General features: G+C 39.6%; 1 long non-coding RNA gene across 1 annotated transcript in view; it reads right to left on the bottom strand.

Moving 5' to 3' along the window:
- Positions 1-2: 2 nt before the first annotated feature.
- The window catches only part of LOC116439152, a 35,012-nt gene continuing 9,197 nt past the window's right edge, over positions 3-25,817 (bottom strand). Inside the window, exon 6 of the long non-coding RNA XR_004238066.1 lies at positions 3-24,717. This is a non-coding gene — a long non-coding RNA (uncharacterized LOC116439152). The remainder of the gene's footprint in view (positions 24,718-25,817) is intronic.

Genomic DNA, 25,817 nt, shown 5'->3' with positions numbered 1-25,817 from the left:
TAAGATCAATAATAATAATAATAATAATAATAATAATAAAACACCACACTCAGATTAAAATAATTTGTAACTAGATGTAGCCATGCTAAACACATGGAAAACAATTGAAAAAATGGTGCAGGTAATGTGTTCCAGGATATTGCCAAAGGAGTGAAAGAATATTTCCTCACTGCTTACATTATTTTAAATACAACACAATTATTAAAACAAAGTTTTGGATAGAAAGAATCTCTGTTTGTAACCTGTATTTGTATTTTCCCTCTATTAAGCAGACTAGCTCAAAGTTGGCTCTTAATTTGAAGACATCCCTCCCTTGCTTTTGTTGATTTGTGTTCATTTTGCCAGTGGTTAATAACAGCTAAATAAATATAATAATTACTCCCTGCCTAATAGTTAATTTTGAGCCTGTCTCATTGAGTTTCCAGCTATTGGTTCTTGTTCTGTATTTCTCTGCTAAATTAGGAGCACTTTTGTATCCATTTGTTCTTCCCTTGAAACATTTGTATACAAATCAAGTAATTTCTCAGTCTGCTCTAGTATAAAGAACAACTTGATTTGCAAGTATCTCATTATACAGCTTTTTCTCTTCCTCTTTAGTAATTATTATTGCTTTCTTCAGACTCTACAGTTTTTTATATCCTTTTAGAAAGTATGAAATGGAAACCATTTCCAGGTTCTAACTTGTACTCACACATAAAATTACATTGATGCTTCCATATTCTTTCCCTATTCCAAGGTACATGCCACCTTTCCTGTCATTGCAGGGACTGTCACACTGATCCAATGCCTCCTCTAATCTCTTTTTCAGAGTCACAACTTTTGTTCCTCCCTATTTTATGTTGTTCTATGTTTCTAGACACATTATTTGGTTTCTTCTCGTATTAAAATGCATATTAAATTTCATTTCATGTGCTGATTAGTATTCCCGATATCTCTGAGGGACTGCTTCTACAGTCTGGCAGACCACATCTCCAATACACTTGCAAATGTTGGGAGCAGGAATTTAACATTCACTGCTGAATATGTTAAATACTGAATTCAGTGCTGACCTCTGCACAGCTTCCATTTAAGAGTATCTCCCTTCACTAATAACTGCTCACAGGATTATATTTTTCAAAATCTTTCAATTATTTCTTATGTAATATTTCCTTCATTGAAAATAGGAAGGGTATTTTCTGCTCCCTTGGCAAGACTGGAGGAGACCATTTTAGCTGTCTCTCTTCATGGTGTTACGTATGCTGTTCTTACTGGGGACTATCCAGATATTTTCGTCTAAGGGAATCTCTCCTCTTGTGCTGAAGGAAGACATGGGCGAAGCTCAGTGTAAGACTTTCTCCTCTTCCACGTACCAGCATGGGCTTATGACATCTCACCCAGTGTCCAAGGTCCACCTGCCTCCAAGTATACGGACAAGGCTTCACAGTCTGAGTGGTCCCACTCAGTCCTTCTTTTATGGCTTAAGACAGATTCCTAGAAACTGTTTCTTACTTCTTTACCTAGTTTGTGTAGCTGAAGAGGAAGGAAGTGGAGATGTGTGAGAAGACCATATGGCCATTCTGGCCACCAAAGGCAGAATCATTCTCTGCCTTTCAAGGAGTGTGTACACCCCCCCAGGGCAGAGCCACACCAGCACTAAGGTGGGTCAGTACGGACTGTCACGAAACCACAACCCAGGGAGCTCTACTACAAAAGGAAACACCTACAGACACTGTGACCAAGGTTTGCTGTTATCCAGCAGCCAAAAAGTGCTGCCTAATCATAGCTGAACAGCTGTGAAAATAAACCTGGTGAGTTGCAACTTCATCTGTGGAGAAAGTCATCTTAAACCAGGCTCAGGTCTGTCTTCCACCGGGATCTTCCAATAACATCAAGTGTAAACATGTTGAAAGGCTCTCCTTAATTTTCAGAGCCAAATCTGAGTGATCCCATCCGGCCTGTCACCAGCATATGAGAAACACCAGGAACGAGACAGATGCCTTGCCTGCCAGCAGTCTCCTGCTCCCAGGTCATTCTCAGAGGGCTGTTAGTGCCACTGAAAATTAATGGAGTTACGATCACACCCATTCCATCAATCGTGGATATCGTAAGCTGTACCTAGAAATCCTCCACCTGAGCTACAAGAACAAACCAAAACCACGTAAATGTACACAGCTGCTTTTTAATGGATGGATATACCCATCAGAGGTAGATTCCAGCAAGTTCCCAGAATAGCCCAATCTCTGGATTTGGGAAACATGCCCAGTCCTGAGACTTTTAAGCAGCTCGCTTTATCACCTGTCAGCTATCCAATTAGTCTTGTACAACATGGGGTTAAACACCATGTTAATGGTATAGTTACATTTTTCTGACATCAAATCTGGATCAAGAAGTTCTTCTGCTGCTTGGTCCAGCTTTTGCTTCAGCATTTCTTCACTGTACCAGCGTGACTCTGAGATGCTGTGCTCTTGGTGAGACTGCTGAAGTTACCAGAGTAAAAAACAAACCAGGAAAACTTCCTACATTGCAGTGTCTTCCTCTCCAGGAAGGAAAAAGGCATGGCGAGGTCAGACAGAATAGAAATATAAATTTGTAAAAGCTTTTCCAAGTATTAAAATAGAAGAGGGCAGAAAGTACTTGAACTGACTTTGCCATCCTTACCAAGAGCTCACACTTGTGACTGCTCATAGAGAAACACGTCTCAACAGGAGAAACCCTTCGCCCACCTGTGTTAAAGCACTGAGAAGCCCTGCCAGAAACAGCCTAGAAGACACCACACATTCAAACTGCAACAAAGCTGCAACTTAACATTCAGGGCAATTCAGTTCAAGATTTAGCTTAAGGTTTTCTCAGCAAAAAGGGAAAAAATATAGTTACAGGATGATAGCATAACTAAATTATTAGGACAACAGTCTGGATGAGAGAAGAGCTCCCATGTTGTTCCTGCCTGTCTCTACTGACACAAGGCAACCCAGAACAACAGACTTTGAAACCATTGAGAGTGGTGCGGTTTGGCTTCACTGCACTATAATTCCCACATGAAAAGTCTCTTTCAGAAGTCAAATGGCCTTAACCCAATTAAAAGTAGGGAAAGTGAACTGAATTAAGAATCCTTGAATTCAGAATAAATCCCCAGGTAGTTTTCATTCTGTTTACAGGAAGACAAGGGCAAAGTTGTTGCCGGCTCTTTTCATTTCACGCAGTCTCATCAAAATTCCCTGCTTCACTCATCAAGTAAGGGCAAAGCTTTGTGACCCCAGTGCTCTGCAACTTGCTGGAAATTTGTGTAATATTCATCCCAAATTAATTCATAGTTGATTTATCCTCATAACAACACTGCCCTTTTTCTTTAATGGCTCTTTTCCCTCATTGCTCCATGTATTCTAGGAAATATCTTCTTGCTGTCATGATTTTGCTAGATAAACAAGTCAACCTTTTTAATTTTTCATTTGAAAAGAAAATGCCTTTCTACATAACTTTTTCCTATAGTGTCTCCTCTCCTGCTATAATGAGAGTTCAGCTTCCTTGGGCCTGGATGACTAGCACTGCACACAGTGTTTCAGACATTGTTTCACTGTTGCCCTGGAGGAGAAATAAATTTTAAATATTAATTTAGATTTATGCATTGGATTATCACATTTATTATGTACAACAAGAAACTTAAAACCTATCAAGATCATTCTTACAGCTCATAACTCAGTATTTTGGCACAAATCTGGTAAAATTACGACTTGATAATGTTTTCCTTCATGCTATGTTCTGAGGCAACATGATCTGAATTGAAGACAAATGAAAACATTTCCCTCTATATATTATGTCAGGATTAAATAATTAATACAAAATACCTTAAATAATATAATCAACAAAGAAATAATATGCTTTTTAGTCTCAATAGTATTTTCTAAACATCCTATTCAATGTTGTGTGTAGGCTATAAAGATTGTATCTGTTTTCCAGAAACAGAAACATATGCTAAAAACCACAGAGGTTATGGAATGGACCCTTTAGCAGTCCTTACAGTGTACTTAATTTTATCTCTATACTTAATTATTACTTTTCAAAATTTTTACTAGGGTCTCTAATTTCTGATGGTTTTTTTCCCCATTAAAGTGATAAAATGAGTCAACTGTTACTACTCTAAATGTTGTTAAGCAGCCCCAGGATAGTACCAACAGTTATGCAAAGCTTAATGGCCAGAGTGTATTTATTTATCTGCTTTGTTTCTTTACTGTTATGAATGTAACCTGCACCTGTCATCTAAGCAACAATCTATAGACTGTTTGCAATGGAACAGAGCTTTGCTGTGAGGAGTGATGGTGGTGGCGTGTTTGTTGATTTTTCTTATGTTTTGTTGTGGGTTTTTTTACAACAGGACCTCTGGCTTCATATAGCACATATCTTCAGCTCAGGTAGTAGCTTGTGAGAAAGCAGGTCCCAGCTTAAGAAAGAAGGAAAGTACTATTCTGATTTATAACATTATGAACCTAGAATGACTACTGAAAAAGTACATGGATATAAAAACACCTACTGGTTTAGAATAACATGAATTCCATTCCTGTGTGACTGAATGGTCACTTTTTGAAATCTGAGATGCTGAATCCCAGGGCTGCCATTTTAAAATTGTCAGAGCAACTTTTATCCATGACCTCGATATTTTACAAATATTAGTTGTCAGAATGCATGTGCATAAGAATTACTACCCCATCAGCACATACATGTTTTTCTCCCTCAAACAGAGGAAATGGAGGCAGCCTATACACAAGCAAGGTAGGACAAGGCTCTTGGAGTTTTGTCTACCGTAGAACCAGCTCCAGAAAGAAATCCATCATGCTGTGTATATGTAAGTAAAATTATAGCATAAGCTACTTTCTTAACTTCAAAGTCTCAGCAATTGCCTGAAGGACTGTTGGGCCTCTTGAATTGCTTGTAGGAACAGACATCTTCAATCATCTAAATCAGGCAAAGAGAAATAAAAAGGTATGTTCTTACAAGCTGTTCTGTGAAGATATATGTGAACTCGGTTGTCTTACCTACAGCTCTGAGTGCATTCACTTATACAATATAGTTGAGTAAGATTCAGCAGTTTTAAAAAAAACCTCATAAAAATGAATATCACGACCTAAAAAAAATTTTTTTTTGGTTGCTTCTCCCATCTTCTTAAATCAGTTCTAGCCTGCTGGAAAGGCAACAAGGATGCTCTTTCATGGTTATATATCTACACAGGGCACTAAAATTCAGCTCTGTGAGCATTCTGAATAAGAAAAAACTACAGGTTTTGTTTGTTTGTTGGTTTGGTTTTGGTTTTGTTTTTTGGGGTTTTTTTGGTTTGTTTTTTTTCAACCACAGCATCAAAATGAACCATGTAGAATAGCAGAGACTCGTTTCTTCATGCTTAATGTTATTTACTAACTTTGTCTCATTTCAATTCGTGCATACTTTGCATGAAACAGAGGTGCAGACAACAGGAGCTCTATATTCACAGGTTTTCTTTTCTACATGTTAGATGGCTCTATTTAGAGTACCTGAACTACAAAAGTCGATTTATACCACTGTCTTGGTTTGCAGCTGGCTTGAAGCTTCAGGGCCCAATTTTGGTGGCCTTCCAGACATGCAACTCTCTTACAAGTTAATGAAAAGTTTGATCTGAGAATTGAGATAAAATGCTGGACTTATGCCTAGCTTATTACACTTCAAAGAGAGGCACTTCAGCTAAGGGAGCAGAGAAAATATTCCCACTTCAAACACAGTAGTCATCTTCTGTTTAGTGGACCAGAACATTCACATCATTACAAGAAAATTTGAGCTACTGTTAGTAAAAAGGAAATAGCAGCATTGTAACCCCAAATATATTAAGTTTCTAACATGCTTAGAGAATGTAGCCAACAGTAGGCAAACACAAATAGTATATTTCTTAAAAAAATAAGTGTGGTTGCCATATATGTTTGTGTACATATATGTATTTGAAAGAAAACTTTTAAAAAAACATAAAAAAAGTTACAGCCCTCCCCTCCCTGTAAGCAGGACAAAGATTGTGTAAACTGCTCCCAGTGCCATCAACCGTGGATGAGGAACAGGAATGCTGCTGACAGCAGTTGCTATTCTTTTGATACACCAGATACATGCCTTGCATTCCTGTGGCAGCTGACACCACAATTAGTCCTTGTATGGCCAAAAGGGGGTGGGGAAGGAGGGAGTTCTTCTGGAGAATACTTGGTTTCCATGGATAAGCCTGGTTTCTTCTATGGAAGTACTGTCAGCAGTAGGAATCATGAAGTCTTTGTACTCTAATGCCATTCATACATATTTTATGCCTTGTAGTAAAGATTTCTGAGAGGGGAAAACTTAATGAGCTTCAACCTTGTTTCGTGATACTGCGTGCCAGTAAAAATGGAGGGGGGGGAAACAAGTTCTCTTGGCATCAAGCTATCTAGTACATGAATGAAATAGCTCCTGAAATTTGGGAAAGTTTTGCCTAGTAAGATTTTTGGCTTTTTTTTTACACTTTCCTTCCCTGTAAATTATTTCTGACTAAGGATAGTGCAAAAGACTTGAGAGTTTATTAAATGCTTGATTTTTGTACGAAGCTATACATGGCAGCAGAATTTCTGTTGATAAACAACAGGTGTAAAAATGCTAATAGACCTTGACACCTACTTTACTTTAAAAGAAACCCAGTCCAGTGGTCACAACTGTTTCATAATCTCCAATATCCATAAACAATTAAGGATTTTGTCTGGTCTGCAGTAAAATGATTTGAAAATATGCCCATAACCAAAGTGTTTTATAGACTTTAAATAAGGATATAAACATATATACATATTTAAACAACTCACACTCTAGTGACTATTAACCTACCTTCAGGTATTTCTATTGCATTATGATGAATGGACAATTTGTGCTTATAGGTCAACATCTTTTCCATTCACTACAGTTTGAACAGAAATAGGTGATGCAGAGCTGCCAAGACTGATGTTTCCTCTGCAGGCTACACAATTTTTGCCCTTTTCAGAAGCCAAAAGGGAAGGCAGTGAACTCTATTGGTTGGCCTCCAGCTCAGAGCTCAAGATGCATTGGGAGTTTAATGATTTGTGTGCATTATGGAACAGCTTTGTCACTGATATGTTTTAAATAAAAGTCATGTTCTACTTCCCTGACTTGAATCATAACTTGATTATCCAAATCCAGATTTCCCAGGGGCTTTCATATGACATTCGAAACAAATATTTCACTCCTTTTCCTCTTATGCCTGTATTTCTCATGCTATCTTATTCAAGACTGACATTTGCAATGAGAACAATCAAAAGGTACCTTTCTGTCCAAGAAAAGAAGGAAACCATTTCAGTAGAATCCTTATCCTTCCTTGCAAACCCAGGCCCTGTTATCTCTAACCCTGGTGAATAGTCACACACAGCTCTTAAATAATTTGATCCTCTGTCATGTCATGCTGGAGGATAAACTAGGATAAAACCAACATTAATTTCCCTTCCTTCCCATTTATACCCTTCCTACTGACCATGAAATTAGAGAGAACCCTGTCTGAAATATAACATACAGGTTTTATTACTTCTCATTTGAATTCTTACTTGATATGTGGTATTTATATGCCAGGCTCTCCTTAAGAGAACATGCTTATCTCTACACCACTCAAATATAGAAATGCCCAGTAAAAGCTGGGCTTTGCACACTTTTCCCTCCCCCTTCATTATTAATATATTAAACAAGTGTTACTATAGAGTCATTATGACCAAATGGTAGAGATGCAGGTTACGTGTGAGCAATTTGCCATCAGATTGGAGTTGCACTGCACTGCCAGTGTGCTCCACCACTGACCGTTTTCTTTCAGAGACCAGTTCCCACAAAGACTTCCTTCTACCTGAGCATCTCAAAGTGTTAATAAGAATGAAGTCAGTCAGTGCTCTCTTCCTTCCTCTTTTAAACTTGCTGTTCATTGAAAGAAGGTTTAAAGAGCTAAGTAAGTAAAGGATTTTCAGAAACACTGTACACAGGTGTAGAAAAGAGAGCACGAGTGACTTGCTCAGCGAATCTGTGGCAGACCTAGAAGACGCCCCCGCATTCCCCTGCTCCTGCAGTGACTCAGCCTGTATAAGCGGGTTCCGCAGACTGAACAGCAGAATTGGTATGAATGTTACCTGTGGAAGAAAGCACTTTGTGACTAATGCCCTGGGAGCTGCCCAGAGGGCCCAGGCAGCCCGATCCCAGATGCTCAGGATCAGAGCTCACTAGAGGGAGCACACACACCGCTGCCTCCCCGCACCAGCACTGCCACCTGCTCAAGGAGCCCGCCTCAGATTTTCAAGTGTCCTCAACCGCTGAAAGCAAAATGAAAATAAAAAATCCTAATGAATAGATATAAAAATCACCATTTCAATTTCCTAGGGAGGGTTCTCATTTAAAGAAATTTGGTTTTAGAACCAAGCCTGATTGTTCTGATGGGAAAAATACAATACTAATAAAAAGGATGAACTTGTTAATGAATAAATCCCATCTCGCTTTCCAGAAACACAAAAGTAGTTTTTCCAACCCTTTCCATTTTCAACATTTGCACTGGGATAATAAAATAATCTCATTACCATATGGTATGAGGAAAAAACAAAGAGAAACAAGGGAATCTTGACAGACTGTAAAATGAAGACTTGATTTCCCCCCCATCATTCACCAGTGTATTTTCCTAATCCTGTATTGCTCAGAGTTTCTGGTGTAAACAATTGCATAGCCAAATGATTCAATACCGTTGCCAGTTTCTGTTGAGCAGCAGCGGCTCTTCTGGAAACAACTGCTACAAGTTCAGGCTGAAGTCATGAAAAGAGGAGATTGTGCTATGGAACAGCCATTCTCTGCTGTTCCTTGTACCCACCTTTCCAAAACACACCAGTGACGGGTTTTCAGGTGTTTTTTTCAGAGATGTGTGCAAAGGTGTTGTTGATTTGTTTAAAACACAAAGAGCCATTGCATTCAACTCAATATTTTTTCAGCTAGGAACTTTGCATAATGACCACACAAGTCACCTCAGCCTGATGGTGATGGCCGTTTGCTGTGGTCTAAAGCAGCCCTTTGAAGGATGAGATGCACATTAATTCCTTCAGACTGCATATTTGCACATCCACTCTCTCCATTTCCTCCACCAGGCTGCACATGCTTTGGAGGATAGTTCCTTTGCTTTGGCTGCTGGTGTCTGCACCTGAAACAACTGTTGCATGTCCCAGTCTCTGCTTCTGGTTTCTCTCCTACCCTCTTCTCTTAATCTCTTCACACTCTCCCTTTCTTTACTTTTACTTTATAAATAGTTTTGCAAGAAAACTGCAAATGTCCTTCTAGGTCCAGCTGCAAAGCCCCTGGTGAAATTACCCTTGATTCTCTCTTTGCTCTGCATTCTTCACAGGCTGTTTGCTTTTGCTACCTGTTTCACTGGCACAATTCTTCAGGCACTCCTGCGTGAAGGAACTTCTCTCCTAATCCTTATGTGGTGTGCATCCCAGTCCTAATTCAAAGCAGTCAGAAGAGAGGTCTCCTCAGGAGAAAGGCCAAAGTCACACTTAGACAGTCTTGCAAACAGATACACAGAAATATTTACTGACCATTTCAGAAATGTCAGGAGGTTAATAGCGATCAGGTCTATTTATGGAGGCATGTAAGAAAACAACATGTATTTTGAGTATGTGTGTTGTTGGGAAAGAAAGGGAGAGAAGAAAAGATTTTGCAAAGGACTAAAACTTATCCCTTTGTTCTAAAGGGCCACAGAGAAATATCAAGGCAGCCTGCAAATCCCAGTAATGTGGCAGTGTAAAACCAATGTTGCCAAAGAGACAACCTTTAAAAAGAAACTACTGTAGCCCTCTCTAGTGGAGTGCACCATTTGAGCCCTGTCAGATTGCTGTAGGTCATGAGCTGAACATATTGAGGGTTTATTTCTCTAATAAAGGGAGTAAGTCCCTTTTCCTGCATCTGGATTAAAGTGATCTTTCAGCAGCTGCCAGAAAATCCTCACTTGGTGGTGGTAACTGGGAATCTTTCCCCTCTGCTGCTCATGAGACGTTTGTCCAAACAAATGCAGATAACCAATTTTTGAAAATATCAAAGCCTAGTCAGTACAAAAAAGAAAGGCAATGTTTTTCAATACTGATGACAGTTTTCTCTATGTGCGTTTTCTCGCTCTTTTTTTCCACCAGTTCTCTGGCATTTTAAAATTGTCTTTAGTGCCAAACCTTCATTCTAAACAGATCAATCCAAACTGAGTGTGAGGTAAGAATCAATATGGCTTGGGAAGAATTAAACTCATCTCTCTCTTGAGTCTTTGAAGACTCTTAAAATGCCAAATATTTTTTCCATTAACTGTACCATAGTCAACCTATTAAGTAGCTGGAAGATGCTTCTTAATTTTTAAGCATTGCTTTGAATTAGTGAAAGATTAATCTTTAAACAGCATTGGCTGCTAAGGGAGCCTGAGAAGCTACCCACACAGGTATGACACAGGTCTTTGGGAGACATCTTTATTAAAGGAATTTTCGTTGTTCCACTTCTAGTGTTGCACACTCCAAGACCTGACAGATGAGACACCTTTTTGTGGCAAAGATCGCACTTTAACTATCGCTGTAGGGAAAACAAAATGATGTTGTAAATCACAACAGAAGCAAATCTTTAAAGAGTGAAACAGAATTGCTCAAGTGTCCCTGAAATTCTTTGCCTGCTGCTTTAGCACTCATACAATTTCTGTCAGTTTTGATAACTCCAGAAATGTTTGTTTCAAGCACATCAGCTACTGAGTTGGCTGCATTGTTTTCTGAGACACTTTCCTGGTGATTCCCCTTCAAATTATGACAGTTTGTTACAAATCAAGAAGAGAACATGGGAAACCAGCATGATTTTGGGAGAGAATTGGATAAGAAAGCCAAAGATGGCATCATACAATTTAGTTTTCATGAAAAGATGGTCTAAATAGCTATAGGGTAGTATTCAAGGGTACATTTGAGGAAAGAATATAGTAGGAAACCAGTTTGTCTGCTAGAACCAAAATTTGAATCAAAGCTAACAGTAATAGAATGGGAGAAGACAAAGGAATAAGTGAAGGTTTTTATTTAAAAAAAATAACCAGTAACCAGCCACAATTAGGCCGCCACATCCCAAAGATGGAAGGTTTTCCTCCATCATGCAGAATTCCTTCCCCAGCAATGGAACAATTTAATACTCCTACCCTCTGTAAGTCATTCCAGGCACATCGGGACTATCCAGCCTCACCTCTGCATGTTGTTCCAGGGTTCCCCCTTTCTGTAATAAGAGGTACCTTAGCGAGCAACTTTCACTGCGTCAAACCTTTACGGCATCTCCAATTCAGTCAAAGTGAAAATGCACAAGGCATTTGAAAGGCAAGACCCACACAGCCACAACTCTTGTGTTGACCCCTCTCCTCACCTGAAGATGGATATTGACCTTTCCATATCAGCGTGTTAATAAACCTTTGGTAAACACCACAAGCACCAGCTTAGTTGAGACCAAAGTTGGCTCATGTGGGGAGGGAGAGGAGAAACACCTTAGGAAGTTATTTTACTCTCAGTCCATTAGTAAAAGGTCTAGATAATCTACCACATGAGCAGTGTTTGGGCCACTGACATGCCTTTAATTGCAGCTCTCATAATTGGAGTTACTGCTTTAATAAAAGGGCAAATGCTTGATCTGGTTTGCTTGAAAAAATGAGAGTCCCATTAAAATTTAATCTCTAATAGCAGGCTTTATTTTGATAAGGGCATATTTTTTTCAGACTGATTTTATGCAGTGCTGATATGTTTTCAGTAAGGGAATGGCTTTTCCCATGGTTAATGTAAATGTGATGGGAGTAGGGAAGGTATCCCTTCTGGTACCTTCTAAATCTGGATATGGGCAGCTGTACATTGCTGTCTGGCTCAGTCTCTTTTGCATTCAAGATGATTATTCTGGTAGTGTTTGGACTGTTTTTGCACACTGTACATTGCTTGGCTAGGGGCTCTCTTAAATTCATTACAAACTAGCACATTCAAGTCACTTGCACAAAATTCCCCCAAGTCAGAGAGAGATGCTGCTTTCACATCTAACTCAAGAAATTTCCAGTATCACTCTACAGTTTCTGTCCTTCTGCTGGAGTTTATTTTGGCAAGGACAGTAATGTTATATTAAAAGAAGCAGCAAGGAAAATCCCTTGTCTCAGAAATGCATTCTGGGCTAGCTAAATGCATATAGGAAGGAGGAAGATGTAGAGTTGGTCAAGAAGTTTATCCTAAATAGACTTCTTCAAAACATAGCTTTCATAGCCAAGGGACCATATGCCCATGCACATTTTTTTTACTGAAAGTATATATACCAACTTTTCCAGTCGTAAAGTAAAAACTGATTAAGACAGTAACAATGTAAAAGTGAAAAGAACTGTAAATCGTGGAAAAATAACTGAAAATATTAAAGATTATTGTAACATAACTTTTTTTTTTTTATCCAGCCACATCCTTTTCTCTCTTCAGAATACAAGATTCACACAGTCTGCTTAAGAATAATTTAAAAGATCTGAAGTTCGTCTTTCTCTCTGGTCAAATAGCCACTCTGAGAGTCTCTATACCCACCTGTTTCTTAAGCAAAATAGGTTTGCTCTGGTTCTGAAGTAATGCACTATAAGGCTAAAGATCATTCAGCTTCAGTGATCCACCTGGGGACTTTCCACCTGCCTCAGCCACAGGCAAGGAATAACTTCTGGTTACACATTGACCTGAACTACCCCACCAGCCATGATCAGTATTGATCACTGCAGTAGAGACAGTTTAGAACTACAGGGAAGACAGAAGAACTCTTCTCAAAGTGCAAGCATATCTCACTGAATTCAATGACACATTTAATAGAACACCGTTCACAAAACGAAGCTCTTGAGAGACTTTTATGGCAAACAGGAATCTAAAAAAAGACAAAAACCCTGATAGAATAATAGAGCAGAAGGTAAAAAAAAAATAGTTGAAACAGTGTTAGTCAAAAACTGTGAATTTTACCTCCTTGAAAATTCAGTTTAACAAACTTTTGTTCAAATTAAAAATTTCTATGTGCTAGACCAGAAAATGTAAGACATCTAAATCATTTTTCATTTATCTGTCAGATTTTAATAGGACACTGGAGACTTTCATGACAAATTGTGATGCAAACTCAAAATTTTTAGGCAAATAAGTGTATAAAGGACTCTGCTGTAATGCATAAAAATACAAAAACAGTCTCTTTTCTCATGTCTATCAGTAGAGTGTTATGTACTGAAAACCCAAGAACAGCCTACACTAATCCATGCCTAGGCTAATCTGAATGTGCAAAATAAATGTTTCTACTGTTCTGGCCTACCCAATTCCAACAATTCTTCTTTACAAACACCTGTGCTGAGTCCAGTAGCAATCAACAGAGCAGCCTGCAAGAACATACTTGACATAGACCTCTTCACATTAAACAGCCTTCCACATCTGGTCACTGTTTACATTGATCTGTTGTCAGTGCAGTATTTAGTCACAGATTTCCTCTGTGAATCTGGGCAGACTGCTGAGGGTTTTCTGTACATTCATTTCTCATCTATGTAATGATAAAAAGAATTTTTTTGCTTACTAAATGTGTCCTGGGACCATACAAGTTAAAGGATGAAGCACGCATGTACTCCAGCAGAAAAGATTGTGCCAGCAAAACAAAGAGAAAGAAAATCTGAAACTAATCACAGATCTATAAATTACACTTAGTATTCAGGCAACGGCTGGAAGCCATGAGCCATGCACCACATTTTCTAATTTGTGCTTTTCTGAGATTAGGGAAATGAATTTTGTGGTTGACAGGAGTTTACTCAGACAGTTTAGACTCCTCAGCCATGGCCCCTTGCGATCCTCAGTAAAAGTGGTATCGGTGACACAGTCATGAGGGCAGTCAGACACCATCAGGTCAGACCAATACTTAGATACCAGAAAAGGATTTTTAGGATTTTTTTTTGGCAGCAAATACCCTACTCACATGCAGAGCTTCCCCAGGAACATTTTCTTTATTACCTGTCTGGTGACAATAACAGTCACTTTGGAGAATCATAAAACCAGGTGACAAATACTGTCCTAGCAGAAATATCTACAGTGATGGTTATATAAAGGAAATAATTTGTTCCCAACCAGTCTGGCTATTTCCAGTGTGCCGTGCCAGGTTTTGCAGTGCCAGTCTCTTCACCCTGGACTTCCCTATGACTGACCCTTTTCTCACTTCCATGCACTATCTCCTGGTTTTCCTCCCCTCTGCTGATGGTGCTTAACTTACCTGTCCTGCAAACACGCGTGCATTTACCCTTCTTCATGCCTCCCTCCTCAGCTGTTCCTTGCTGCTGTGACTTTTTCTCCATTAATCACCAGAAAATCAGTCCACGAAGGACATCAATCGTGCGTGCAGCTATAAGGTTTTTCCATAAAATATCAAGACTAATTTGACAGGCACACATTTTCACCAATTGTCTTAGTAAATCACTGCCTTCCCACTTCCCTCCTTTGTCACTTAGCTTTGGCATTTTACTTTGTCAGCTCCATTTGCTGCCATGTCTGCTTAGGCTGTGAGCTCTTCGGAAATAAGAGACTTGTTTTTCTGTACAGCCAGACACTTATTAAGTGTAAGGTTCTCTGAAATAATGAAGATTTTTCTCAAGTCTCCCTTGATACATTGGTGAATTCAAAGTAGTTCCAAATAGACAGGCAGACATTGGTACTCTCAGCAAGGAGGTCAAGGACTGAAAAGGCCTTAAACAGTAGCTATTTTGATGCATTTGAGAATAGTCAGCACAAAATTGGTTCCATTCTCTTTTAAAGGATTCAAAAAAAAAGAGCACCTAACAGCAGCCAAACTCTACTCCCACAAAAGTCAAGAGCTTTGCCATTGATATAAAACCTTACAAATGTCAAGTCCTTTCCAAAGTTCTCTCCCTCACCTGGTTCATACTCAATCCATGTATATTTGTATCTTAATGACTGCACTTCATCTAGCATTACTAATAAAAACAAACTAAAGCCACAGAAGAAGCCAATATTTTTCACCTAATTTTTATGATATTGATTAGCCATGCAGTCCTGTAAGTGTTGCTGTATTTCTCAGTGCAAAATAAAATAAAAAAAATGTAAACATAAATGAAACATTAAAACAAAATAAATGAAAAAAGCAAAAAAATATTTTTAACTACTGAAATCAGAGTACCAACTCTACATGTACAGGCGTTGGCATTGCAGTGGTGATGCAGCAGCTAATTGCACTCACCCTGCTCTTTGTTGTGCAGCCCCCCTCTCTCTGGCATTTCAAGGACCATGGAGGTGTGTCAGAAGGTGCTCACATGTCCAAACCCACCCAGTGCCAGCAAATGAATGGACGTGGACTCAGTACCTGCACATGTTGTGGACTCAGCAGGAAAACAAGGTCTTAGCCCCACACATTCTCAATTGCAATTGTTGCATTTGCAGAGCAGGCAGGTATTGCATTAACGATGTGCAGAAAATACCCCAGGGAAGTGGAGGCAACAGCAGCACGGACTGCTGACTTGGGATGTTACCTGCCTGTTCCTTTCTTTCCAATGTTACTTTTGCTCTCAGGTCACTCCAGCTTTTGAAGTGAAGCATCATTTGCAGTGCAGAATGCTTCAGATTCATTACTCTGTTTTGGGTGTCAAGTAAATACGTGGGTCCTCCCAAGACAATCTGTTATTGGATTCCCAAATACAGGGAAGAAATTTTTACCAGGCCAATACACAGCCCACATGGCACTACTGCATATTGAAATATGGAGACTCAAGGGAAAAGGGTGAGAGACCTTTGGATGGCAGAGTTTAAAAGAAGGTGGTGGAAGTAGGAGGTGAAAATTTTAATTCCAGGTGATACTGGCATGCTGCAGTCAAATAGGTCTTGCCAAATTGAAAAGGTCTGCCTTTCCAGGAGCATCTTAAATTGCAGGCCACTTTAAAAGATCCCTCAAGCTAGATACCCAAATGTTTGTGAAAATGTTCAGCAGAAGAAAGCTCAGAAGAAGGCAGGCAGGGTGCAGGTACCTTGGCAATTGACAGGTAGGTAGAAAACACAGGGCAGAGGAACACTTCTTACCATAAAACCCACTGAGAACCAATAACAAAACATCCCCCTCAAATGTCAGCTCTGCAGGACAGGGTTGTTTTTGCTTTCCAGCAAGTGCTGTTGCAGCATTTAAAAAGGTACTTTGTGATTATTTTCCCTTTCCTTAGCTTAAGCTTTCAGGCAGCTGTGATCTAACACTGTTTTGTGCCTCCTGTGAAGAGGCAGACATCAGCTTTTGACAGTACCTGCTGGGAGAACATGACATACTCTCCAGTAATCTTTTCTAACAGGGAGAAAATGACCCTTTGTGTAAAAGGCTTTCCCAGACTTATGCCTCAGTTTACCCAGTAGGACAAATATGATATTCAGAAGAAATCTAAAACCAGTTCTAACTAAGAAAGGACACCAGCTTAGATCCTTACCCGCTCAGCAAGACTCACAGCAGGAAGACTATGGAAGCTTTTGGTGAAGGCTCCAACTGTATTTCAACTGTAACCTGTTAAATTTCTTAGTGCAAGTAAGTGTGATAGTGCAAAGCCACAGGGTACGGCATTCTTGTCAGCTTGCAACATAAACTTGAACTTTCCAACTATTTTTAAAACATGAGTGAAAATATTCTGTCAAGAATTAACTGTAGTTTCAAGGACTGGGTTTGATAGGAAAAAGTTCACTATAAAACACCTGCCCCAGCCTCACCCAGAAACGGAAGAAAATTACACTGACCTTTCTGCTGCTTCACCAGCTCATTTTTATTGCATGAAGGCATCAATCAAGAACTGGGATTTTATGAAAAGCAGGAATACTCAAGAAAGGCATGTGATCAAGTTGCAGTATGTAATCATCAAAATTTTTTTCAGTCAAAAAAAAAAGACCTTTGTTTTTCTGGTGAAGCAAGTGCTGAAGCAGGAGGAGGTTGTGCGTCTACTCCCCCAGTGAGAGAATGGCACTGTAATGCTCTGCTCTCTGGCAGAGCTGGCAGGATTTGCTAAGCAGCAGGATTTGCTAATGCAGGTCCAGGTGCTGCTAGCCCTGCCGGTAAGCTGCTCCCTGCCCCTTCCACTCACTCCTATCCCTTGCTTCCACCCTCTTCCTTAACCCCTACTGGCTGCCCTTCATGCTCTACTCCTCCTTCCTCTGCTAGACAAATGGCCAGTTATTTCCCTCATCCATTTATCCTCTTGCTTTTTTCTTTCAGAAATAGCCATTAAAATAAAGAAAAAAATTTGCAAAATAATTATATTTCAGGCCTGCTCAATGCTTAATTCAAATGACTCTCACTTTCTCTCAATTAGATGTCCAAAATCCTTCTCAGTCTCTGGACTCCCCCATCCCCAGCATAGGCCACAGTCTTCAGGCTTACAGAAGGCATTGCTTTTAAGTAAGTTTTTTTACATGATTTCTAACTAGCCAAAAGTGAGCCATTCTGCATTGACCCACAGCTCCACTGGGTCCATGGGCCCCTGGGCACAGTAATAGGTCCATCTTTAGATCTCATCTTCTCACTCCTTTTGTCCTGGCCTTCCTACTATTTAATTTCAACTCAGACAGGTCAGACTTACTTTTTAGAATATCATTAATTTTCATTACAACAGAGTATTTTTCACTTTAAAAGCATCTCTGGGCAGTCAGAAGAACCACAGACCATGACAGTCTGTGGAAATGATACTGGCTGTGGAGTACAGCACTTCACAGCCTACAGCCACATGTGGCTGTGCATGGGGAGAAAAATGGGAACAAGGGGACAATGGCCTTGAACATGTAATTGCTAGAAGTTTAATGGGGCATGGAGTTAAAAGACAGTTCGGTTTTTGCTTTTTTCCCCTCTTTTTTATAATGTCCCTTAATTGCTTCACTTCCTGAAAGTCTTAAGACAGACTGGTGTCCCAGGGAAACATGCCAGTGAAGGGAGGCTTTGCTAGCTAAAACCAGAATATTTTCCTTCAGATCCCCAAAAGCAGTTCCTGCTCTACTGGGGAAAGAAGTAGCCAAGGAAAGTTTTGTAGCTGTCCTTACTAGTGAAGCAGAAATCAAAAGCAAATTAAAAAGAAATAAAAAGAGATTTAATTTTAGGAATTGTTAACTTCTAATTTATGTAGAGGTGAAAAGGCATTTTCTGGGAGGCTGAGAATTGTTAAGCTGTATATGTTGCCACTATTCATGAAAACTACCAACCTCTTCTGTTTTCCTGTTTCTCCCAAATTATGAACTGACAAATGCTTCAGCTTCCTCTGAGTCTTTGGGATCATTCAGGTGCAGCATTCAAAACTCCTCACACTAAACTCTGATGAAGAGATATCACACGCATTGTATATACAGGCTTCAAGACTTGGGCAGTATCAGAACTGAGTACAGACTAATTTTATCCATTGATAACTCTTTATATTATTGCAGGTTCTGATGCTCCCAAATGCTAATGGAAGGTAAATCTGGCATCTGGAATTATTGTCTTCCATGTGGAGACTGAGCTTTGCAGTCTGCTTCTGGGATACACTTTCATAGTCAGTTGGGGACTTTGACTTCAGAATTAGAAAATGGAAATTTAATAATCTGGCTAGCCCAAAATAGAAAATAGTTTAAATATTAACAATATATTTAAAAAAACCCCAATCCTTCCATTCTTTTCAAAATCAAATTTTTTCACATACATAGTTAGCCACAAAAAGCTTAGGCCAAATCATTTTTCCTGTACTCTTCCTTCTTTTCACTCTCATGATGCGGATGGGCCAAACCATGACATCTTCTCTGGCTCCTCTCCACAAGAGCTCTGCTGTTTTAAGTTGTTCCTGTTTCTACCTCATGCTGCTTTTTACCACTCTATCACCAAAACTGGGCTAAGAAAACCCCAGAGCATTCCTCAGGCACCCAGGTGCCAAGTCCTACTCCTCCTCTCCCACCAGGCCTTTGACACTGACATGCCAAGCTCTGTTCACAGACCTTGATGGTGGGACATCAGCCTCTGGCACAGGCTGGTGCCACACACCTGCAGACACCCATCTTTCCCACTACTGCAGATGCTTTGGCCATACACAGCTCCCCTTGGCTCTAGGCAGAGATCCGAACACTGCCCTGGTTTGCCAGCTGGCTGCCAGAGACCCCTGCACATTATCTTCTGGGTTTTAATTAGTTGTTTGCTGTAAGTGCACAATCCATTCCCAGTGTAATCACCCAGTGGCAAATATTCTGCCTGGGGAGTTCTTTTCCTACTGAACTCATGCTAAAGATGCCAGTAAACACAAGGTCCTCCCTTAAATTTGGAGAGACCCGTTCTTGACCTGAGAACAACTGAATTTCACTGAGACTATATCAAAGGGAAGTGAAGCAACCTGAGACCACAAGCAAAAACTTAAAAAAAAAAAAAAAGAGAGAAATACATGCCTTTTTCACATTTCCCTAATCCAGCTGCAACCTTAACACATTTACTTTTATAATGCTTACTGTGTACTTGAAGTGCAAAGGATAGAGTTCTTCTTGATGTTCTTATTCATATGCCATTTGTGCTAAAACACTAGGCAGCTGGGGTTGTGTTGTTTCTCACAGAGATCAGTTTCCCAATTTTTTTGAGTGGCAAAATTTCCATTTTTTTGATCATTTGTGTTTTAATATAAAAGAACTGTATTAATTCCAGGTGAATTTACTTGTTTTACACCTTTCAGTTCTAAACTCAGTGGAATTGTCTTCTTGTTTAAGCCACAGTCAGACTTTCTATTTCACTGTGAGATCATATATCACAGCTGAAGAAGTCATTCTAAACTGACATTTGCCTTTTGTAATCCTGTGTGAAATTGCCTAGATAGCTGAACTTTGTTCAGCCTGTAACTGAAACAGGAAGATGCAGATGTCAACAAACGGGTGACTCAGTCTCAGATGGCTCCATACAGTGTTACATCAAGAGGAGCAGAAGTTTTCTCTGAATGATGTGTTGGCTTGGGTGCACTCCAAAGCAACAGAAGGACCAGCTCAGTGGCTTACTATTATATTATATTGCAATACCTTGGCTCTGCTAACATGAGTTTAATGACACATTATTTGCCTAAAGCACAACTTTCATTGACACTTACTAAATTTCAAGTAATCCCTTGTCTGGATACCTTAGGTTTGATATTTAAAACTGATGAGAACTTCAAAGACCGGCTGACAAAGTCACGCTGACATGAATCATCTCTGAGCCTTACCAACAGTAAGGCACTCTGAGAACTCACTTTCTAAGCGGCTCAGATTTGGTACCTGGAAAAAGTGGAATCTGATGCCTCTATCAGAGAGTGCCTTAGCCACACGTGTGGGAAAGAGTAGTGGCTGCATTCATGGCATGGGACTGCTGCTTCAGGAAAAAGCAGGAAGGGACTACTCAGGCATTTGCATGGAAAGCCATACTGCAGAGAAAGCACCTGTTTTCTTAATCTTAATAAAAATCCACCAAACGGTGCAGACAGAAAAGCAATTATTTGCACTCTGGGTCTCTACACTAGGTCTGCAGAAAGAAAGGACTTTAAGGTATGATCTATTAAAGCACTGACAGCTTTTAAGGTGAGGTGGAAAGTTCAGCCTCCATGGATGACAATTGTCCTTTGTCACCAGAGACCTCAGAAGGAAAATTTATTACTCTCAGCTGAAAATTTAAGCTGAACTGGAATCATGCCACCAGAAAGACTGTTTGCACAGTTCTGCTTTAGTAGTTACTGTCTTGGCATTTGGGTGAGAGAGTAATAATATGACATGGTGTACAGGAGCTCTCTCCAATTAACCCACTTGACTTCTCACATCTTTCCTTCCCATCTGAAATCTTGTAACATTCTTAATCAAAGGTCACAGGAGACACTGATACACAGGCAAACTTTATATATGGCAAGGCAAGGTTATCACACCTGATAAATCCAGGCCTTCTCTAACACTTCAGAATCTCTCAGAAGAGAGAAGCTGAACTTGGGGTAATTCCCTTTTTTTTCAAGCAAATTCTTATATCTACATGCATTCATACTCCTATAGTTTTTATATGTATATTTACATACACTATACATAATTGTATAAATTTATACATATGTATTTACACACACCATATATACACATATGCACATTTCAATTCAGTAGGTTCTAGGCAGACTACAGCTACTCCCTAGTTAATTTTTTCAGGTAACTCAAAAACCAGTCTTGAAAGGTAAAAGAATAAAATTAATGCTTCCCATTTTCAATCCAAATGAATAAAATACCTCCATCTTACATTGCAAAACTGAATAATTCATTTTCAAAACAAAAACCTTTTCAAGTGTGTTTTGAAATGTTCATGGGAAAGACATCATATTTCATTCTGCCCTAGCTTTTGCTGTCTTGCTCAATATGACAAAAGACACCAGCAAAAGAACAGGAATAAGCTGTTGTCTCCTGGAGGATAAATCCTCTCACATCATTGCTGTGAGCCATCTGCTATGCATTTTTAAGCATCTTGCCCCTAACATCAGTATTAAGTGGCTGCAGGGAGCACTCAGCATCCCAGGCAGTTACCAACCAATTGGAAGGATGTCTGGAAAACACCACTCTAAGAGCCCCTTGCTGGGGTGAATCCAGTAGGAATGGCTATGCATTTGGAAAAAAAAAGGGTCACCAGGTGCTGTGGTTTTTACAACAGTGCCAACTACGGACTTCAATTATGTTTAGCATGTGAATATGTTATATTTACTACCTGAGGATTTAAAAATAATTTTAGTTTTAAGGGAAGTATTTAGCTGATGGATAAAATTAGGCATACAAAAGGTGAAAGAATCCCTGCAGCTGGCCTGCCTGGCTCTGGTAGACCTGCAGAAAGGGAATGAGGCACACAGGGCTATTTCTGCCACACCTATGTATTGCATGATTCTTTATATAACCTCCTTCAGCCTCCACTGCTCTGTTCCTTGGAAAGAGCCACATGATGCCCGCAAAAGCTGGGGGTGCTCTTAATGCCATTACCACTATAACAAAATTGGGCTTGTACTAAAAGATCACCACTACAAACATCTCTTACAATTGGTGAGACAAAACTCTCTCAAGCTGAAACAGATAAATAATGGGAAAACCAAGCCTCTTCAGAGCAAAATTCTGACACCACCACATGAACAAGAAAACTACTAGAAGGTTTAAGAATAGGTAGTAATCTTTTGAGTCATTGTATCTAGTCTCCTTGTCCCGTCACACTTTATCATGCACAGTCCCTGTACTGCAGCTGTGCTCATTTAAGCTTTTGTGGGGCTTTTTGTTAGGCTTCCTGCTGTATTTGTTGCAGAGAAGCATATTTGTTTTTTTCTGTGCAACACTATTTCACCTTGTGTCCTCTATAGCTTTCCTGCTGTTTCTTTTCCCCTCACATTTGTTACTCTACTTTCCCTTCTACCCCTTACTTTTGGGCTTGTTCTGGTTTGAATTAAAAAGAAATGATAAATTCTATTGAGTGTTGCTATAAAAATGTTTTTTCTTGTATTCTGAGGTGTTGACCCCATTGTAGCTAGAGGCTCTTTTCAGATTTAAATGGTGCATTTCTTCCAATTTGACCTGCTGTCTCATATATGTCCTTCAGTAACATGATTTTAGAGCAGAAAAGACATCAAGATCCACGGTGGGATGTAGAAAAGACCATAACCTTACAAAGTGAGTTTCTTTCAATTGCCTTTGACTATGTGTGATTTTGGGGATGCTTCTTCCTTCACAGGAGCACTGAGTGATGCACAGGGTCTCACATTATGTGAAGAAACATTTCTCAGTAACAAATATCAATTTGACCTCTCTTCCTCAAAGAAATGACAAAATTCCAGCTGATATTGGCCACAATAGCAGAAGAATAACGTTTCAACACTTACACATAGAGAGGCATGTATAAAGACAGGAAATACACAATCATATTGAGAAGCACATAAAGAATGTTATAAAGCTCTGGCATAGTAATAACTGAGTTGCTGAGTTCATTTGTGCCCTGTCAAAGAAAAATACCGTTATATAAATGCATGCAAAGGTTCATGCAGGGGGACATCTGATCCCAGGAAGCTATCTCTGACACAATAGGTTTATTTCCTTCTTTTCCACATTTGCCCCCATTTCCCAGAAAAAAAGGAGGATTTTACTTAGAAGTATAACCTGCCCATGGTATAATCTATGTCACTGATAAATCATTTCCCTTGTGAGCATAAGGGAGTTTTCACTCTCCTCTGGCTCTAGCACCTGTTTTCTAGGGCAGCTGCCACTGCTTCAGGAGGGTGCTCTTTGTCTATTTAAAATTTACTTGTTTACTCTTTAAAAATCCCATGCTCAAAAAAAAAGTTGAATAATGTAGTTTCAGTTTAGCTCCTGTTCAATTTCTTGAAATCAAAATGTCTTTCCTTCATACAATACCAAAAAACCTGCCATTTAAATACTGAATAAGAATAATTCTTAAAATTGTCTGAAATCCCAGCAGAGTTATTAGGTCAAACTGACCACACAGCAGTTGATTTCTGGCTGCCCTGGGAAAATAATTCCCTTCCAGCACCACAGTGATCAAATTATTTGAGCTTTGCAAACTCTAGCTTTGCCCCAAGATGACAATGACCTGGTTGATCCTTCTCTGTTCCATCCCAAAGAACTGGTGTAACCAAGCTGGAAAACCTACCTTCTTGGGCTAGAAATACGAGGCTCAATGTACAACAGGTTCATCAGTTCCCTCCCTTTTGACAATGAAGAAGGCTTATTAGTCAGGGGCTGAAAGACTAAAAACCATGAAAAATATTCTGCTTTCAGTTGCGTTCACAATACCTGACTACCTGGAAATAGGAATCAGCGGATGAAAAAGCACTCTGAAGTTTCTTTTTTGCTGCCATTTGTTGTTGCAGCTGGGAGATGACAGAGCTAATATGGTTAAGGGAAAGCTGTTTTCAGCCAGCAGAACTTTGACTCGAGCAAGATGCAAATCATAACAGCAATATTGGCCTATATTCAATAAATGATGTGAAATTTGCAGTTCAGATCACTGTTTCTTGTCATGTACGAATTCTTTGGGATGGGGGGGTGAGTGAAAGAAACAAAAGAAAGGGTGGGAAGATGAAGAAATAAAAGGCTTAATTTTGTCACAAGCTTACTCTTGCTCTAGCAAGCAGCAAAATCTCTGTGATTCCATTACCTGTGGCTACCTTTCAAAGCAAAATTCACCATAATATTTCCTGTGTTCAAAGGTCACCACTGGCTGAGTTATGCAGTCAAGTTTAGCAAGTCAGACTCTGTTACCTCTTCTTAACATTGGTAAAATAAGTGCTTTGGAGTGAGAAACATGAAGATCTAAGCATAAACACATTTCTAGGTCCCAGACAAGATGAGATTAACTGTGTATGTGTGTGAGAAAGAGAACACCTTTCTCCACCCCTAGTTATTTCTTATCTGCTGAATATTGATTCAAATACTGTAATACTTAGACCCATTATTTTGGATGCAGAGACTGTCATTCAAAACCTCATTAAGCAGCCAGTAGACATCTCCATTGCAAGGAACAAGTAAAGACATCAAGAAAATCTGACAACTTGCCAAAGAAAAAGTGTACAAGACATGCAAGAACAGTGGCCTTCTTTGCTTCTCCATGACAGAGCAGGACTCATTATGTGCTCCCTCTTCTTTGACACAGGCACCTTTGTAGTCTTGGAGGGAAAGGGCGACATGGGGCAGAAGGGAACACCTGAAGAAACAAACCAAGTAAGAGACAAGACGTGGTAACGTGAGCATATCGGTGTCAATGTACATGCATTTTAAACAGCCAGTGGTGAGCCCTGAATTGGAAGGCAGAGCTGGCAATGCTTGTGAACACACACATAGTACCTGCTGTCAAACAGAGCTGCACTGCAGAAGATGGTGGCAATCAGAGTCTCTTGGAACCAGTTAATGTGAGAGGCGGAAATGCAATATAAAAAGGAAAATAATATGGGGCAACCAAAAACTCACGTCAGGTGCTCTGGCAATGAACACTACAGTGATATGATTTCCAACATAAATAACTGTTTATATTAAAAAGGAAAAAAACCAACAAAAAAAAAGAGTTTAAGCTTTTATACATGCTAGAAACTTTTGTATGTGTCTTCCGTGTACGTGTCTATAGATATAAATATGTGTGTGTTAAATGCACCCATTAACATATGAATACCCCAAATAACATAAAATTGAGGTAGACAAAAACCCTCTTCCAAAAGCAAAAACACAAGCTTCTTACAGCCAATGGAGTAAAATCCAGAGGGGAATAAAGGGGTTACAGATGAGGAAACCAGTATGCTGTGTGTACCACTTGTGTGATACCAGGCCTACTTGTCTGTGGCTGAGACTCATATCAGTGTTTCAAAATGCATGTGTAGAACAGCTCAGACAAAATCTCTGTACGTGACGGTTGGGGCAGACAGTGGAGCTGAGCCAGCAACAGCATCCTTGTGTTGTAGGCTGAGCCACTTCAACAGTATTCCCAGAGCGGGAAAGGCCTTCAGATCTTTGTAACTGAATTCATTGTGGTAGGCAAATGGCAGAGGTTCTTGCACTATTTTCATTCCTGGTGTTCTCTAATAAATTTATTGAACTTTTTCTGAGTGAGATAAAAAATCCTTTTGAAATGCATTTTTAAAAACATCTGATTAACCTCTCTTCTATTTCAGAGTAACAAATAGCTCTGATGCGCAGAGAGGGCTACAACCTTCAAGAGCGTTCACCCAGCAAGGAGATGACTCCCACCTTCTGGATATGCAAACCTGGATGCCAGATCATGCAATATCCTCTCCTTCTTCCATTTAATTTAAT

This window comes from Corvus moneduloides, chromosome 2, assembly GCF_009650955.1.
Source record: "Corvus moneduloides isolate bCorMon1 chromosome 2, bCorMon1.pri, whole genome shotgun sequence".
NCBI lineage: Eukaryota > Metazoa > Chordata > Aves > Passeriformes > Corvidae > Corvus > Corvus moneduloides.
The sequence above is the reverse complement of the archived record's forward strand: the minus strand, read 5'-3'. Positions and strand labels throughout refer to the sequence as shown.